General features: G+C 48.9%; 1 protein-coding gene across 3 annotated transcripts in view; it reads left to right on the forward strand.

Annotated features, from left to right (window-relative positions):
- The window catches only part of LOC119178536 (neuroligin-4, Y-linked), a 523,045-nt gene that overhangs the window by 63,072 nt on the left and 442,298 nt on the right, over nt 1-17,675 (forward strand). The gene's annotated exons all lie outside the window — the stretch shown is intronic.

Consider the following 17,675-nt stretch of genomic DNA (forward strand, 5'->3'; position numbering starts at 1 on the left):
GGCCAGCACGAGTCACAATTGTAGTCAACTCGACATAACGCCTGTATCCTATGAGTGCATTAGCAGTGTTTATTGCTTCATTATAAAATCAGATAGCTAGGACTAAAACCGAATTTGACGTTGCACCGACATTAGCCATGCGATGGGTCATTTTTGTTTTTCAAAGCAGTTTCTAGAGCTGGCGTGACTGGGTGTCAATACCTGGCTGCCACGCAGTATGCGTAGGTTAAGTTCCTTCTAGGATGCCCAACTTTAATCTGTATACTCTTCGGGTCTATGCTGCCGATGTTGGTTTTTTATTAAATTTCTTTATTTGAATGATGAATGTGTGTTCTCGCCATTTTTTGGATCGATAGAAACTTTCAATAACTTCCGGCGCACGCCCGCATATTGGGCCCGCGGTATTTTGGGTACGTGGCGCACGTGTCTGTAAGAAAAGCTTTGACGACATACACGGCAAAATTTTCACATTATTTATGTCATAACAAGATTGCCCTATTCGTGTTCGTCAGAGCCTCTCTTCCTCCCGTGCCACTTTTGATTTTTATATCATGTTAAGTGGGCTGCCACCGAGCACCAGGACGAAGGCCTCCAGACAAATAGGCAGATAGGCACGTAGGTAAAAACGCTCAAGGTGCCTCGAGTGTGCCAAGAAATGCGTCGCATTTAAAACGCACAAGATTAAGAATGCATCAACCAAGTGAACAAGGATGGGGCAGCATGAGCAAAAGGGACGAGACTGTGTGGAGTACTTGCCGAAGTACGATTCACAGTGCAGAACGCTATCCGAGAAATATGCAAGAGTGAAAATCTATTATAGGACAATAAAGAAACTTAAACGACGAATTTTCACCTGGTTAAAATTACTGAGCGTGTGGGGAGCTTCATGGAAATTGAAGCTCGCAGGAAACTCATACATCCAATGGACATTTGTTGAAGGTAATGACGGTGTTACCTGCGACAGCAACGTCAGTCAAGGTAACCTATCATTCAGTAACATTCAGCCAACGTTTGCTGTAACTGTAGATTTCAATTAATATAGAAAACACGCAAATGTGTAGTTGCAACAAAGTTAGGAGATCATGGCGTCACAAAAAAAAAGTGATTCCTAATTGCACAACTTTTCAAACTGGAAGGATCGCAGTGAATTCTCTCTGTGAAACAGACGAAGACAGCTTATGGTACTTTCTGCGTGCGTAACTAGGCCTTGCCTATTATCTGAACAGTCGTGTTATAATGAAATTACGCATAAATGTACTATAAGTACATAAATGTACTATGTACTATCCTGAAAGCCAAGCTGAATGAAGTCGATAACGGCAGCATGCTATGTAAGAAGCACTTTTATTGTATTTCAAACTGTGCTAAAGAGATAAGAACAAGTGCTCCTCCACCGGCAAGAGAGATCCGCAGGTAGCAACATAAATAACAAACGTGCGGATTAAACGAAGCACTCCTTGCTTTCGCATATTCAGGAGACGTATTTTATCTACACATTCGGAATATCACATGATGTGCATCCATTCGCTTTGAGAGACCCTGCAAAGAAGGTCTTTCTAGGCAGCGAGGCCCCCGTGTCGTTCTGCATCCCGGTCTTTCGAAGGCTCCTCGGGGAGCTCCTTAAGCCACCGTAAGCTCTACAGGCAGCCGTCGATCGGCGCTCGCAGCGGCGATGCACGTCTCACGTATAATAATTACACAGCCCGGGCAGCGAACGTGAGTGCGCGAATAGGCATTTCTCCGCAGTGCGGCCCGTTATTTTCTCGGCCACGGCCGTTCAAGACCAGCACGGCCGGGCGCATTCAAACGCTGCCAGCCAATACAAAGCCCGTCGGCCGAAACAATCCGGCTTAAGTGACTCTCGGGGGCGTTCGTTAGTACGCCTCAGTGGCGACGCGCCCTCAAGTCACCCGGGGTCTAATTAGACAATTCCAAATCCGTTCCCTGTGCCACTGACTTCTCCGCCTCGCCCATCCCCTCTTTCTTCTTTCTTTCTTTTCGTCTCTCTCTCTCTCTCGGTACTGGCCTTTCTATCTTCCAAGGATTACGAACTCACCTCTGTCGTTCTTTTTTGTCCCTTTTTCTTAGACTATAAGTATTCCCTCTTCTCGAAAGAACGCTTTTTTTTTCTTCAGCGCGACAACACGCGAGCATGCCTTCGGTTCATATCGTTCTGTTTTTGCGCGCCTTCCGGAGCATTCCCAACAATGGCGTTGGTCTCTGCCGCTAACGAGGCAAAAGGATCGGGCGCTCACAGCGTCGAGCTGTATAGTTTTATTCCGCTGGTCCGTTCTGCCTCTGATTTATTTTTCATCTCGTCTTGCGCCGCTGCTCGCTCTGGCGGGCGATGGCGGAAAATAAGCGCGCCACTGAGAGTTGACGATGTTCATGATTTGATTTGTTGGCATTCGCTTCGTTATTAAAATGAACAAAAAAATGGCGCAGCAAGGACTGAGAATTCGAGCGGACGTGTGCGCAGTCGTTTCTCGTTTGTGTTTATGGCGCTACGTAGCGTACTTTGCTAACGAGCAGGAACTGCAATCGGCTCATGTTTGCTGAGTCTGCAACCTCTGCACGTGTTGGGCTTTTGTTTTTTGCTTCCTATTTCATATGTTTTTCTTTGCGTGACTCAGAACGAGCAATGTAGACACCCGTATCGTATATCTCAGCAAGTGGAATGCGTCGGGTCGCAGAGCCACGCGTGTGCCCTAAAAGTATGACCTCAGCAGCCTGGGAAACCGGGAAAGGAATTTACAGCCGTTCTTATCGTATTTCTTTGTCTTCCGGTTCGCTTATTAATCGGCTTTTACTAGAACGACGTTGAATGACTGAGTATTTACTGAGTCGACTGCGACAGTTAGTCTTTTTAACTTTGAGGAATTTTCGCATATTAGACAGGCTTGGCGTACCCACTTACATTTTTTTCCGACAAGGTTTCTGGAACAGGACATATCTGAATACACTAGTAGGACAGAGAGTTTCTTCGTGGGATTATCAAACTGAAGATATAATTATTATTGTGTGTTTTACGTCCTAAAACCACGACATGATTATGCGAGACGTCGTATACTAGAGGCCTTACTAGGACGTCATATACTAGGATCGCAGCGTGCACGTTAACTAAAAACCGAATGCTCCTATCTCTCATTCCCCATTAGCAGCCCTTGTCATGTACATTGAGCACTATTTATTTTTGTTCAACAACGCACAGAAGAAATCTCTCGCGGGCACCACCTTTGAGGTCAAAATGTTATACTTGTTACATACTACAACGGCTACGAGGGATGAACGGGTGCCGCTATAAAAAACTTCACCCATAAAATTTCCTTACCACCATTTTAGTGTATAATTGAAAAAGGCCGTTACTTGATGTATCTGCTCCAGAGTTGAATGCGAAGTTTCAGAATTATGCGTTCGTCATTGTTTCTCGGTACGAGCAGAGAAAACAGTTCCCTGTCTGAAATAAATTGCTTCAAATTGTCATGCCTATGTGAAATGAATGCCATAAAAGCAAAGAAAAAATGGATAGCCGAGTGGCCATGACACTCCAATTTAGATCATGGCTACACATGAATGAGCCTCGCCTCGCTGACAAACATTTCAAATGCGGAGCATTTCTTCGCCACTCGATGTCGCACAGGTCCATGCGAAAGCGCTGGGATGGTAGCATCCTGTAATTAAAGTGAGATATCGAGGCCCACGGGACGGCTTTAAGCTCTCCCATAGTAGAGTACCCTGGCCTCTAAATCGTTACGCACTTTTAGGGGCAAAGCTTCTGTTTAGAAAAAGTTTATTCTTTCATGGGACGCAACAAAGCTAAGGGACAAGCGTCTGTATAACAGGCACAATAACAAACAAAAGACAAAGCACAACATACATTACACATTTGAACAAATGTCCAAGTCCGTAGGATGCCCATAGTCCATTGTACTAATAACTATACATACACTACATATATGCACTAATGGCATTATGGACAATGTACATGATGGTATATGTGCAGAATTTACAAGTCTTGGTGAAGATGTTAGAAAATATGTACAACAGGTATCAATATTCATAAAAGTTACATAACTCACAGCGTTAGAATGAAGTGCATATATAGAAGAGCTGACACCCATATGGGACATACACAAACACATAAAAATAGTAAACACATACTGATTACATACACCAATCATACATGGACAGGTGACCTGGCTATAGGAACCAGGCCAGGTGGAAGACTAATCGAACGCGTCTGTCAACTACGGAAAGAAAGCGGCACGACCATTGTCGCAGAAATTCTTCCTCCCCAAGGAAGAACAATTCCTCCGACAAAAACGATAAGAGTTCAGAGTAGAGGCGTTCCAGAATCGGAAAAAGAGCACGACGGCGATTACCTGCCGCAACAGCTTCGCACCTATTACGCAATAAACAAAAAGCTCCCGCAGCTATTAGAAGGCGTGCAAAGCGACTACGCGAGCAGCGACCAGATGTTACTAAGCGATTAACACCTAGGCCACGAAAACTAGTGTTAACCTACTTCCAAAACACCTTTGCAATGACACATTGCTGCAGCATATGCTGGTTAGACTCCTGTAACGGGCAGTTAGGAAAAGTGGAAGATGGGACCATGCCCCACCTCTCCAGTCTGTCCCGTGTTGGGAGTACTCTCCATTCAAGACGCCACATAAAGTCACGGAGGGGACCAGGCAAAAACGATGCCGTTATCGTGCTCCACGAGACATGTCTCGATCGTGCTAGACGGGCTGGAGGAACCAGAGGAAGCAGAAGAGCCGCCGTTGTATCTACAATGCGGCTTTCAAGAATGTCCACATCGGGACAAACCTGCTGCGCGTGTCGATAAAATGCTACTGCCGTTGAGTAAAATGCAGGCAGGTGAAGTGTTTGCGGTGCAAAATTAAGCCGTGCATCTGGTAGTAAATAGCGTAACTTGGTGCCTAAGAAATAGCAGGCGAGATCACGCGCGCAGCACTGATCACCTTGCAACAACCGAAGTAAGAATCATAGGGCAAGCAGCCGGCAGCGAACAGAGACGTATGGGAATGCGAATCCACCGCAGTTTCTCGGTGGCCCAAGAGCTGCTCGGCAAACCAGCTCTGTTCCACATGACCAGAAAAAAGGAGCCAATAAGGGATTGAAACGACCTGGTGATTCGTAATGGGGGCTGTAAGACATGAGATATGTACCATGCACGGCCGCCAAACACCGTCTGCGCTAAATTCCTTGTTTCGAGCATCGGTAAATCATACTGTCACAACGCAGACACAGCAGGAGTTCGATATAGAAGAGCTCACTTTAATTAAAAATGAAAGGCGCTCGGAAAGAGGACCGGGCAAGAGCTTCGTCTTCCTCTCTGGCTGTGCGAGCTCTCCTCTGCAGGTTGAATGCGGCGTTTGCCTCCCTCCAGGAAGAGCATCGACCCGATGCTCGGCTACAGAATACGCGGTGTATCTATAGTTGACGTATTACGCAACTGGCTCACTGCAATATGGCTTCATCCGCACAACGTGTACGATTTCAGATTTTTGAGCTCGCGAGGAACTGTCAGGGATGACCTCATAATTCACGTCACTTAGGCGCCGTATAACATTGTAGGGACCAAAGTACTTCTTCAGTAGCTTTTCACAAAGGCCGCGTCGGCGAATAGGGCTCCAGACCCACACTTTCTCGCCAGGTTGATAAGTGACGTATCGGTGTCGCAGGTTATACCGTTGTGCATCGTAACCCTGCTGTCGGGCGATTCGCACGCGTGCTAGCTGCCATGCCTCTTCAACTCGTTGGGTAAAGGCTTGAACATCCGTGTCTGTATCCTCGCAGTCGTGCAGCAGCATGGCATCAAGCATTGTCGTCACTTCACGGCCATAAAGAAGACTAAATGGCGTGCTCCGTGTAGTTTCCTGCTGCGCCGTATTATAAGCAAACGTCACGTATGGTAGAACGTCGTCCCAATTTTTATGATCCACGTCGATGTACATACTAAGCATATCAGCAATTGTCTTGTTGAGGCGTTCTGTTAAGCCGTTGGTTTGTGGGTGGTAGGAGGTAGTTTTTCGATGTGCTGTTCGACTCAACTCAAGCACTGACTTGAGGAGCATAGCCGTGAAAGCGGTACCTCTGTCTGTTATTATAATTCTAGGAGCGCCATGCCTCAGAACGATATTTTCAATGAAAAATCGTGCCGCTTCTACTGCGGTTCCACTTGATAAAGCATTTGTTTCTGCGTAGCGATTAAGATAGTCCGTAGCGACAATTACCCACTTATTTCCAGTATGCGAAGTCGGAAATGGTCCAAGGAGATCCATTCCGATTTGTGCAAAAGGCATGGTGGGCACTTGAACTGGTTGCAACAATCCGGCTGGTTTTAAAAGTGGCGATTTTCGTCGTTGACAATCGAGGCACGTGCGGACGTAATGCTTTACAGTGCCTGGAAGCTTCGGCCAGTAGTACTTTTGTTCGATTCTGGCCAATGTGCGCGTGTATCCGAGGTGGCCGGAAGTTGGCTCATCGTGGCAAGCGCTCAGGATCTCATCGCGAATAGATGTCGGGACGACAAGTAAGTGGGCATTTCCGCTGGGGGCAAAGTTCTTCTTGTATAGGACACCACTGCGCAAGCAGAATGATGGCAGGCTTCTTGCAAATATCTTGGGAACGCTTGTAGACTGGCCGTTAAGAAAATTAATAAGAGGGAGCAACTCACTGTCTTTTTTCTGCTTAGACGAAATGGTGACCGTGTCGACCACTCCTAAAAATGCCATGTCATCATCTTCTGAGACATCATCTTGCTTTATAGGTGACCTGGATAAGCAATCAGCTTCAGAGTGCTGTCGTCCCGACTTATAGACGACCGTCATATAGAATTCTTGTAGGCGTAAGCTCCAGCGCGCAAGCCGACCGGATGGGTCCTTTAAGTTGGTCAGCCAGCAAAGAGAGTGGTGGTCGCTGACTACGTGGAAGGGACGGCCGTAGAGGTATGGGCGAAACTTCAGAACTGCCCATACTACAGCAAGACAATCCTTTTCCGTTGTGGAATAATGGGACTCGGCACGGGAAAGCGTCCTACTTGCATATGCAATCACTCTCTCGGCTGAGTCTTGCCACTGGACGAGTACAGCGCCTAAACCTACGTTGCTGGCATCAGTGTGGATCATGGTTGGAGCGTCCTCGTCAAAGTGAGCAAGCACAGGGGGTGTCTGCAGGCGCTATCGTAGACCGTCAAATGCTGCTTGTTCCTCTTCGCCCCATAAAAATGGAACATCGTCTCTCGTTATGCGTGTTAAGGACGACGCTATGTGCGAGAAATTGGCGATAAATCTGTGGTAGTAGGCGCAAAGGCCAAGAAAACGACTTACGGCCTTCTTTTCTGTTGGCACCGGAAATTTTCGGACGGCGTCGATCTTGTCGGAATCCGGACGAACACCTTCATGGCTCACCACATGTCCTAACAATCGGAGTTCCTTGAAACCGAAATGACATTTCTTAGGTTTCAGCTATAAGCAAGCGGACCGTATTGCTCGAAATACTAATAGCAGCCGTCTTAGATGTTCCTCGAATGTTGGTGAGAAAACAATGACGTCGTCGAAGTATACCAGACACGTCTGCCACTTAAGGCCTGATAGGACGGTATCCATCAGTCTCTGAAATGTTGCTGGGGCTGAGCACAATCCGAAGGGCAAGACTTTAAACTCGTAAAGCCCGTCAGGCGTAACAAAAGCAGTCTTTTCTCTGTCCCGCTCATCGACCTCGATTTGCCAATAACCGCTTTTCAGGTCCATCGACGAGAAGAAGCGTGCATGCCTCAGCCTGTCAAGTGAATAGTCAATACGCGGTAGTGGATATACGTCTTTCTTTGTCACGCGGTTCAGCTTGCGGTAGTCCACACAGAAGCGTAAGCTGCCGTCTTTCTTCTTAACTAGCACTACCGGTGATGCCCAAGGGCTTTTTGACGGCTGAATGATGTCATCATTGAGCATTTTCTGGACTTGTTCTTGGATTGCTTCGCGTTGTTTCGGTGCCACGCGGTATGGGTTTTGTCGAATTGGTCTTGCCGTCTCTTCCGTTATAATTCGGTGCTTTGTTAGTGGCGTTTGATTTACCCTCGAGGTCGACGAAAAACAATCTTCAAACTGGCCGAGAATGTCTAGAAGACTCTGCCTCTGCGCTGGCGATAAATCTGTGCTCACGTCGACAGGCAGTGGTGTTGAAGCGGCCGGTGTCTCTGCCTGTTGTACTGCGAAGCACTCGTGGAATTCTACAATTTCTTCGAAGTATGCAACTGTGGTACCCTCTGCAATGTGTCGACGCTCGTTGCTGAAGTTTGTCAACAGGACCTCTGCTTGCCCAGACACTACACTGACGAGACTTCTGGCAATAGCGATTCCTCGAGAGAGTAAAAGCGTCGATATTTGTTCCGCGACACCTTCTCCACTATGCTGCGTGTTACACGTGACAGAGACGAGGCGGCATGACAACGGTGGCATGGTCACGTCGTCAATCACGCACATGGGCTTGCGCTGCAGCACTGCGCTATGGTCCGCTGAGAAGGTCAGTACACCGTCCGGTATATTTATAATGGTACCGTACTCCCGCGGGAAATCCATACCCAAGATGGCCTGTTTACAACACTCAGCAAAAATAACGAAGGTTGCCACGAATGATGAATCCCCGATCTTGATTCGTGCGGTGCACTTTCCGGTAGGTGTCAGCAGCTGGCCTCCGGCTCCTCTAATTTGCGGCCCCGTCCATTCCATTTTTACCTTCTTGAGTTGGTCGGCCAGATTCGCACTCATTATTGAAAAGTCCGCACCAGTGTCGACCAGTGCGGTCACGTCGTGACCGTCAATTGAAAGTGTAATGTCGGCGGTGACAATCTCGTCTTTCATCGGTTCATTCGAAATGTGCGGCACTTTGTGCGGCGGTAATGGGGGATTTTCAAATCTTCGGCAATTCGCAACCTTCCCCCCTAAGGTCGCTGCTTTTAGTTTCCCCGGCGTGGACTGGGAGACCTTCCTCTCGCCATGTCCGTGGTGCTACCCCTATTAGATCGGGGAAAATGAGCTGGGAAGGGCGAGCGTGACCGGAACCCAGGAGAAACGTCTCGCGGGATCGTCGCGCTCGTTTCAACGTTGCGTCTTCCGTCGAAATAGCGCCGAGGGGTAGTGGACGGAAATCCTTGATACCCGGCAACGCGATGAGGACAATACCGCACGATGTGGCCTGCTTCCCCACAATGGAAGCACAGGGGCCTGTAGTCAGGGGTACGCCATATGTCGGTTTTGCGGAGTGGGGGTCGCATCGGCGTCGACGTTTCCCTGTAGTACCAAGGCACTGTCGGCGGCTGTTGCTGGTGGTACTGTTGAGGTGGCGGCACGTTAGATCTAGGCTGTCGACGGAGAATATCTGCATATGTTGGCCTTACTATTTCAGTGTTCGGCTCGGGAAGTGAAAGCGCTTGCCTTATTTCTTGGCGAACAACTTCTATGACCGACGCAATCGCGCAGTCATTCGGTGTGGCAGCGAGCTTCTTCACCACTTCTTGTACAATTTCGCGTATCAGGTCACGCAAAGAACGCTCGTCAGGTGTCACGGTGGTCATGGCGGTTGCGCTGATTTGTCCGCTGTTGTTTGGACGGTCGTACTGGCGGTACCGTAGCTGTACTGCGCGTTCCATGGCGGTCGCCTCCTTCGAAAATTCGTCGACGCTTGAAGGTGGGTTCCGTGCGAGACCAGCAAACAGCTGCTCTTTAACACCACGCATGAGGTGGCTGATCTTTCTGTTCTCGGACATATCGGGATCGGCTCGATGAATGAGACGAGCCATGTCCTCAACAAACATTGCAACAGACTCGTTGGGCTTTTGTATCCGTGATTCAAGGAGTCGTTGTGCCTGCTCCCGCCTTTCGGTGTTTGCGAATGTGTCCAGGAACTTCCGCCGGAACTCGTCCCACGTTGACCACACGCGATTTGTGAACCACGTGCGAGCCCCGTCTTGAAGAGGGAAATACACGTACCCCAACTTCTGTGCGGCGTTCCACCCGTTAACGTTGGCTGTGCGCTCGAACTCCTCAAGCCAGTCATCTGCGTCCTCATATGTGTTGTCATGAAAGCCCACAGGAGTTTTAGGGGTGAAAACAGTCACCTGTGTCGTGCTTGGGCTCGTCATGGTGGGGCAACTGCTTCCCGGGGCGGTCATGTTTTCCGTCCAAGGACCGAACTCTGGGCTCAGGCCTAACAGGCAGTGGCTGGCGCGGTGAACGGTTGTTTCGACGAGCGGAAGTCTTTGCGGACTAGATCTCGGGCTGTTGGAAGGTGTCCTGGACATGTACCCAGCTCCTCCACCAGTGTCACGACGCAGACACAGCAGGAGTTCGATATAGAAGAGCTCACTTTAATTAAAAATGAAAGGCGCTCGGAAAGAGGACCGGGCAAGAGCTTTGTCTTCCTCTCTGGCTGTGCGAGCTCTCCTCTGCAGGTTGAATGCGGCAATACTCTTGTGCTTCCTGGACGTGTCGTTTTAGATCTTCGACTACTGAATTCCACAAGGAGGCTGATATGCCCTAGCAAGTATATTCAAGCCTTAGAATGCAAATAGTCACTTTTTTGAAGACCAAAAAAGGAACTTTAACATGCGTCTGGGGAACCAATGAAAAAATATCGACATTTGGAAAAATTTAACGCAGCACCTGAAATCGTGCCATACGTTGTAAATAGTCGTAGGCTAGGGGATAAACTGTCCTCATTCTTCAAATACAACGTGATGTCATCAGCAAATGCTGTCACTGTCATGGTAGCACTACCTGGAAGAGGAAGGCCTCTAACGTAAGGATCAGCGATTAGCGATTGAAGGAATGGTTCGAGGCTGAGTACAAAAGTGCAGGGGATAAAGGACACCCCTGGCGAACACCACGGGTAACCAGAAACGGCGCACTCCCTAAACCATCAAGAAACAACGTGCTGCGTATATTTCGGTATGCGTTTCTGAGAAGCTCAACGAAGTTTTGTGAGAAGCCAAATGCTGCCATTACGCTAAATATAAACCTATGTTCGAGGCGATCGAATGCCTTTTCCTGGTCAAGTGAAACCAATAGTGCCCGAGCTGATCTTGTTAAAGTGTACGCAACTCTAACGCGCGTGACAAAGGAGAGACTGTGGATTTATCTTCCAGGAATAGAGCACACCTGATGATGACCTATTAAGGAGGGCATCAGGCTTCTCAAACGCCGAGTGATAACTGCCGCGAAAGTTTCATAATCAACGTTGAGGAGCGTTATTGGTCGCCACTCCTCTGGGCGAACTGACGATGGGTCATGTTTAGGTATTAAAACAATTCGACCATCGCGAAAGCTATCAGGAAAATCAAAGTTCTCGAAACAGCGGCAAATAACAGAGGTGAAAAGAGCACCAATGTCGTCCCAAAACGTTAAATAAAACTCAACAGGCAACCCATCCGGCCCGTGGGCCGAGCCACGCTTCATGGAACACAGTGCCTCTTTCATTTCGTCAGCTGACGGACTTGTGCACAGTTGTTCAGCTACTTCAGATAAAATTTGAGGTAGCCTACTTAACATTGTGGCTGTCTCGGTGGTACCGCGATGTGATGACATTTTCGTACGAGCCATGTTGGCAAAGTGAGCTAGGAAAACTTATTGATCACGTGTCGGCGGCAACGCAGTGTGTAAGAATATGGCCGCCGGAGTTCCTAGTCGACTCGACGGGTTGAGAAGCGAGCTTTTCGCAAAGCGTAGAACCTCAGGGTGAGCACATGGATTACGTCTGCAACGCCAGGCAGCCGCCGTCAATGACGAAGCTGCAATGAGGTGTTGAAAACGACCCCTTAACTCTCGCTGCCATGCGCGCATCAAGGGAGTTAGTTGATCAACCCGAAGAACAATACGCAGCTTTGTGGCAGTGTCCGCTAGTTCTTCGCACGTACGGCGTCTAAGGGCCCGCCCTGCTACTGAGCAGTGTAAACGCCACTGTGTCTTGAGCGCGTCCCACGCCTCCAGACCACATCCCAAAAGGGAAGCACACAAGCTTCTAAATAAACTGGAGCGTGTACGCGCGTCGTGCAGAATGCGGATGTCAAGACGCCAAGGTTTCGCTGATGATGAAAAAGGAAAGTGAGCCTCGAGCGTCACTGCTCGGTGGTCTGATATATAAACAGGCGATGATGGTAATGTTACTACATCGGAGTGCGATACGTAAGAAGCTAGCGTGCTCGGCACATAGAAACGATCCAAACGACTAGACGACGTGCTACGCCGCCAAGTCCAGACATACTGTGGTCCATGCACTAGTCTGTACGTATCTATCAAAGAGAAATGTTGCACTAGGCGACGCAGCTCTCGCGCGTTCCAATCAGAGCGACCCCATCCTGGACCTTGCTCATCACCTAGCGTGTCTAATACACAACTAAAGTCTCCAGTGAGTATGACATGACGACTGTCTAGAAAATACACGTCCAGGTCACGGAAAAAATCATTAGACATCGCTGCTTGAGCTGGCCCATAAATACACAAAACACGCAGCTTGAAGGACGATAGAAAGCAGTCAAAAGCCAATACCCGTCCGAACCCGTCATAGAAAACATGATGATTGCGCCGAAGAGCGCGGTTAAATATAATAATTCCAACTCCAGAGAAGCGAGATGTCGCGAAGGAAAAATAAGTCTAAATTAAATGCGCGTTTGAATGCACGAACGTGGCCAATGGTGAAAAAATTTGTTTCTTGTAAACACAGAATATCACAATGTTCTGCGCAGGCTATGCTGATAACCTCGGCTTGCTTTACTGGGTTACGGAACCCTTGAACATTTAAAAAAAGGATTTTCACGGTGTCAGCCATATTGAAAAAAGATGGGTGTCTGACTTGGTCATGTTTTTCGAATCGGTATACCCCGGGGATCTGTCCGGGGGAACGCCCCGCCGCATTGGTCTAGTGGCTAAGGTACTCGGCTGCTGACTCGCAGGGCGCGGGTTCGAATCCCGGCTGTGGCGGCTGCATTTCCGATGGAGGCGGAAATGTTGTAGGCCCGTGTGCTCAGATTTGGGTGCACGTTAAAGAACCCCAGGTGGTCAAAATTTCCGGAGCCTTCCACTACGGCGTCTCTCATAATCATATCGTGGTTTTGGGACGTTAAACCCCACAAATCAATCAATGTCCGGGGGAACTGGAGTACTTACACTACACAGCACAATTTTACCTTCTAAAAGAGGGTCGAGGTTTCTTCGGTTGCTGGAACTTGGAGCGGCTATCTTGGGTGCCGTCCGAGCTGGTGCCAGACTTGTGAGCACGCTTGACCTCTCGCGGGGCTTGCGTTTCCACGTCACATCCGTCTCGGCTAGAAGAGAGTTCAATGCTACTGTCGACTTCGAGGCTGAAGCTGCTGTCTGACGAATCAGATGGTGGTAGGGCTGCAGCGTTAACGTTGTCGCCGCCTCCAACGACCTTGATCACGGATTGCTTGTCGAGACGCGTCAGTAAAGAACTCCCATGGCGTCTTGCTACTTGTTGAAGGATGTCACGAGCCTTGCTTTTGGAATGATCCAATGGGCTTTGCTCATTCGGTTTCAATTCTGTTCCTGGTGAGACACGAGCGCCCGTAGATCTCGCAACGTCGGCGTCTTCTGGGCATTCAGCTGCTAGGTTTAACGATGAGTCCGGTGCCTCGGTGCCTACCAGCGTTTCTTTCTCGGCTTGCGCCGACGTCGAACATGGCACGACATGTTTGCCTGCGACAGACGCGAGGTCAATCGCGGTGGCTGGTTCTATCGCTGAGATTCGCAGACGTGGCGCGCTCGTGTTGGCCAAGCTGCACACTTCTTCATCGTTTAATGTAGCTCACAGAATACGATTCTGGCGTTCTTCTAGTACAGCTGCGGGTTCTCGTTCATCAGTTGCCGTTGGTGACCCAGACGGTAGGGCAGGAAAGGTCCCCGCAGTAGCATCAGAGTATGAACGACGCACAGGACAGACGGTGGTAGGGTGGTTATCTCCACAACACCGGCAGGGGCGGTCGCAACCTTCGCTTTCGTGTCCGTGCACACCACAGCGACCACAGAATGGTGCTGTGCACTGTGCTCGATAATGACCACTAGAGCCACACCGATGACAAACACATTGCAGACCACGGTAGTCGAAGGTGACTCGATGACCGGAAATGCGAAGATAGTTGGGGACGCGATTTGTGGGACTTATTTCCATCCGGACATAGCATGTGCCTGTGAGAACTCCGCGTCATGCGCTCATGACGCCAGCGGTCACAGTCAATACCTTGCCGTATCGGGACAAAGCCTGGACGAGTACCTCGTTGCAGACGAAGGCTGGTAAAAACAGGCAGGCGACGTTAGTTACCTGCGGGCCGACGGGAACGACAGGGATACGCTTGCCACCGATGGTCAGGTAGCCAGCGTCGACGATGAGAGTCATGGAAGCCATGCTCTTGACAGTTACTTGGAAGTTCATGCCTCCCATGTGCTGAACGCAGTGTACCTCTGAGAGGCCAACCATTGAGGCCGTCGCGTCGACGACGGTCTCCGGACTAGTCCTCGCAGGGACGACAACGTCGAAGGCCTGTGCCTTCGAAGGCGTCCACGATGTCGATGGCGCCATGGCTAGATGAGGAGGACGTCCCTGACGTGGAACACGCAGGGAAGTCAACAGGATCACTTCTTCTTCGTCTTCCTCTCGGCGTGGCTTGGGCGTCCCTCGTAGTTCTGTGCGAAGCTCCTGTTTAGAAAAAGTTTATTCTTTCATGGCACGCAACCAACCTAAGAGACAAGCGTGTGTATAACAGGCGCAATAACAAACAAAAGACAAAGCACAACATACACTACACATTTAAACTAAAGTGTCCAAGTCCGTAGGATGTTCATAGTACGTTGTACTAATAACTGTACATATACTACGTAAAGCACTAATCACAATATGGACAATGTACATGATGATAAGTACAGAATTTACAAGACTTGGTGAAGATGTTAGAAAATATGTACAACAGGTATCAATATTCATTAAGGTTACATAACTTACAGCGTCAGAATGAAGTGCATATATAGGAGAGCTCACACCCACATTGAACACACACAAACACATAAAAATAGTAAGCATATAGTGATTACATGCACCAATCAGACATTGACAGGTGACCTGGCTATAGGAACTAGGCCAGGTGGAAAACTAATTGAACGCGTCTGTCAACTACGGACAGAAAGCGGCACCGCCATTGTCGCAGAAATTCTTCCTCCCCAAGGAAGAACAATTGCTCCGACAGAAACGATATGAGTTCAGAGTAGAGGCGTTTCAGTATTGGAAAAAGAGCACGACGACGATGGTCTGCCGCAACAGCTTCGCACCCATTACGCCATAAACAAAAAACTCCCGCAGCTATCAGAAGGCGTGCAAAGCGACTACGCGGGAAGCGACCAGATGTTACAAAGCGATTAACACCAAGGCCGCGAAAACTAGTGTTAACTGACTTCGAAAACACCTTTGCAATGACACATTGCTGCAGCATATGCTGGTTAGACTCCTGTAACGGGCAGTTAGGACAAGTGGAAGATGGGACCATGCCCCACCTCTCCAGTCTGTCCCGTGTTGGGAGTACTCTCCATCCAAGACGCCACATAAAGTCACGGAGGTGACCAGGCAAAAACAATGCCGTTATCGCGCTCCACGAGACCTGTCTCGATCGTGCTAGACGGGCTGGAGGAACCAGAGGAAGCAGAAGAGCCGCCGTTGTATCTACAATGCGGCTTTCAAGAATGTCCACATCGGGACAAACCTGCTGCGCGTGTCGATAAAATGCTACTGCCGTTGAGTAAAATGCAGGTACGTGAAGTGTTTGCGGTGCAGAATTAAGCCGCGCATCTGGTAGTAAATATCGTAACCTGGTGCCCAAGAAATATCAGGCGAGATCACGCGCGGGGCACTGATCACCATGCAACAACCGAAGTAAGAATCGTAGGGCAAGTAGCCGGCAGCGAACAGAGATGGATGGGAATGCGAATCCACCGCAGTTTCTCGGTTGCCCAAGAGCTGCTCGGCAAACCAGCTCTGTTCCACCCGACCAGAAAAAAGAGCCAATGAGGGATTGCAACGACCTGGTGATTTGTAATGGGGGCTGTAAGACATGCGATATATACCATGCACGGCCACAAAACACCGTCTGTGCTAAATACCTTCTTTCGAGCATCGGTAAATCATACTCTTGTGCTTCCCGGACGTGTCGTTTTACATCTTCGACTACTGAATTCCACAAGGAGGCTGATATGCCGTAGCAAGCATAATCAAGCCCCAGAATGCGAATAGAGTCACTTTTTTGAAGACCGAAAAAGGAACTTAGACTTGCGTCTGGAGAACCAATGAATAAATATCGACATTTGGAAAAATTTAACGCAGCACCTGAAATCGTGCCATACGTAGTAAAAAGTCGTAGGCTACGGGATAAACTGTCCTCATTCTTCAAATACAACGTGATGTCATCAGCAAATGCTGTCACTGTCACGGTACCACTACCCGGAAGAGGAAGGCCTATAACGTAAGGATCAGCGATTAGCGATTGAAAGAATGGTTCGAGGCTGAATACAAAAAGCGTAGGGGATAGAGGACACCCCTGGCGAACACCACGGGTAACCGGAAATGGCGCACTCTCTAAACCATCAAGAAATAACGTGCTGCGTATATTTCGGTATGCGTTTCTGAGAAGCTCGACGAAGTTTTCTGAGAAGCCAAATGCTGCCATTACGCTAAATATAAAGCTATGTTCGAGGCGATCGAATGCCTTTTCCTGGTCAAGTGAAACCAAGAGTCCCCGAGCTGATCTTGCTAACGTGTACGCAACTATATCCCGCGTAACAAAGGAGAGACTGTGGATTTCTCTTCCAGGAATAGAGCACGCCTGATGATGACCTATTAAGGAGGGCATCAGGCTTCTCAAACGCCGAGTGATAACTGCCGCGAAAGTTTCATAATCAACGTTGAGGAGCGTTATTGGTCGCCACTCCTCTGGGCGAACTGACGATGAGTCATGTTTAGGTATTAAAACAATTCGACCATCGCGAAAGCTATCAGGAAAATCAAAGTTCTCGAAACAGCGGCAAATAACAGAGGTGAAAAGAGCACCAATGTCGTCCCAAAACGTTAAATAAAACTCAACAGGCAACCCATCCGGCCCGTGGGCCGAGCCACGCTTCATGGAAGACAGTGCCTCTTTCATTTCGTCAGCTGACGGACTTGTGCACAGTTGTTCAGCTACTTCAGATAAAATTTGAGGTAGCCTACTTAACATTGTGGCTGTCTCGGTGGTAACGCGATGTGATGACATTGTCGTACGAGCCATGTTGGCAAAGTGAGCTAGGAAAACTGATTGATCACGTGTCGGCGGTAAGGCAGTGTGTAAGAATCTGGCCGCCGGAGTTCCTAGTCGACTCGACGGGTTGAAAAGCGAGCTTTTCGCAATTCGTAGAACCTCAGGATGAGCACAAGGATTACGTCTGCAACGCCAAGCAGCCGCCGTCAATGACGAAGCTGCAATGAGGCGTTGAAAACGACCCCTTAACTCTCGCTGCCATGCGCGCATCAAGGGAGTTAGTCGATCAACCCGAAGAGCAATACGCAGCTTTGTGGCAGTGTCCGCTAGTTCTTCGGACGTACGGCGTCTAAGGGCCCACCCT

The sequence above is a fragment of the Rhipicephalus microplus genome, chromosome 1 (genome assembly GCF_043290135.1).
Source record: "Rhipicephalus microplus isolate Deutch F79 chromosome 1, USDA_Rmic, whole genome shotgun sequence".
NCBI classification, from domain to species: Eukaryota; Metazoa; Arthropoda; class Arachnida; order Ixodida; family Ixodidae; genus Rhipicephalus; species Rhipicephalus microplus.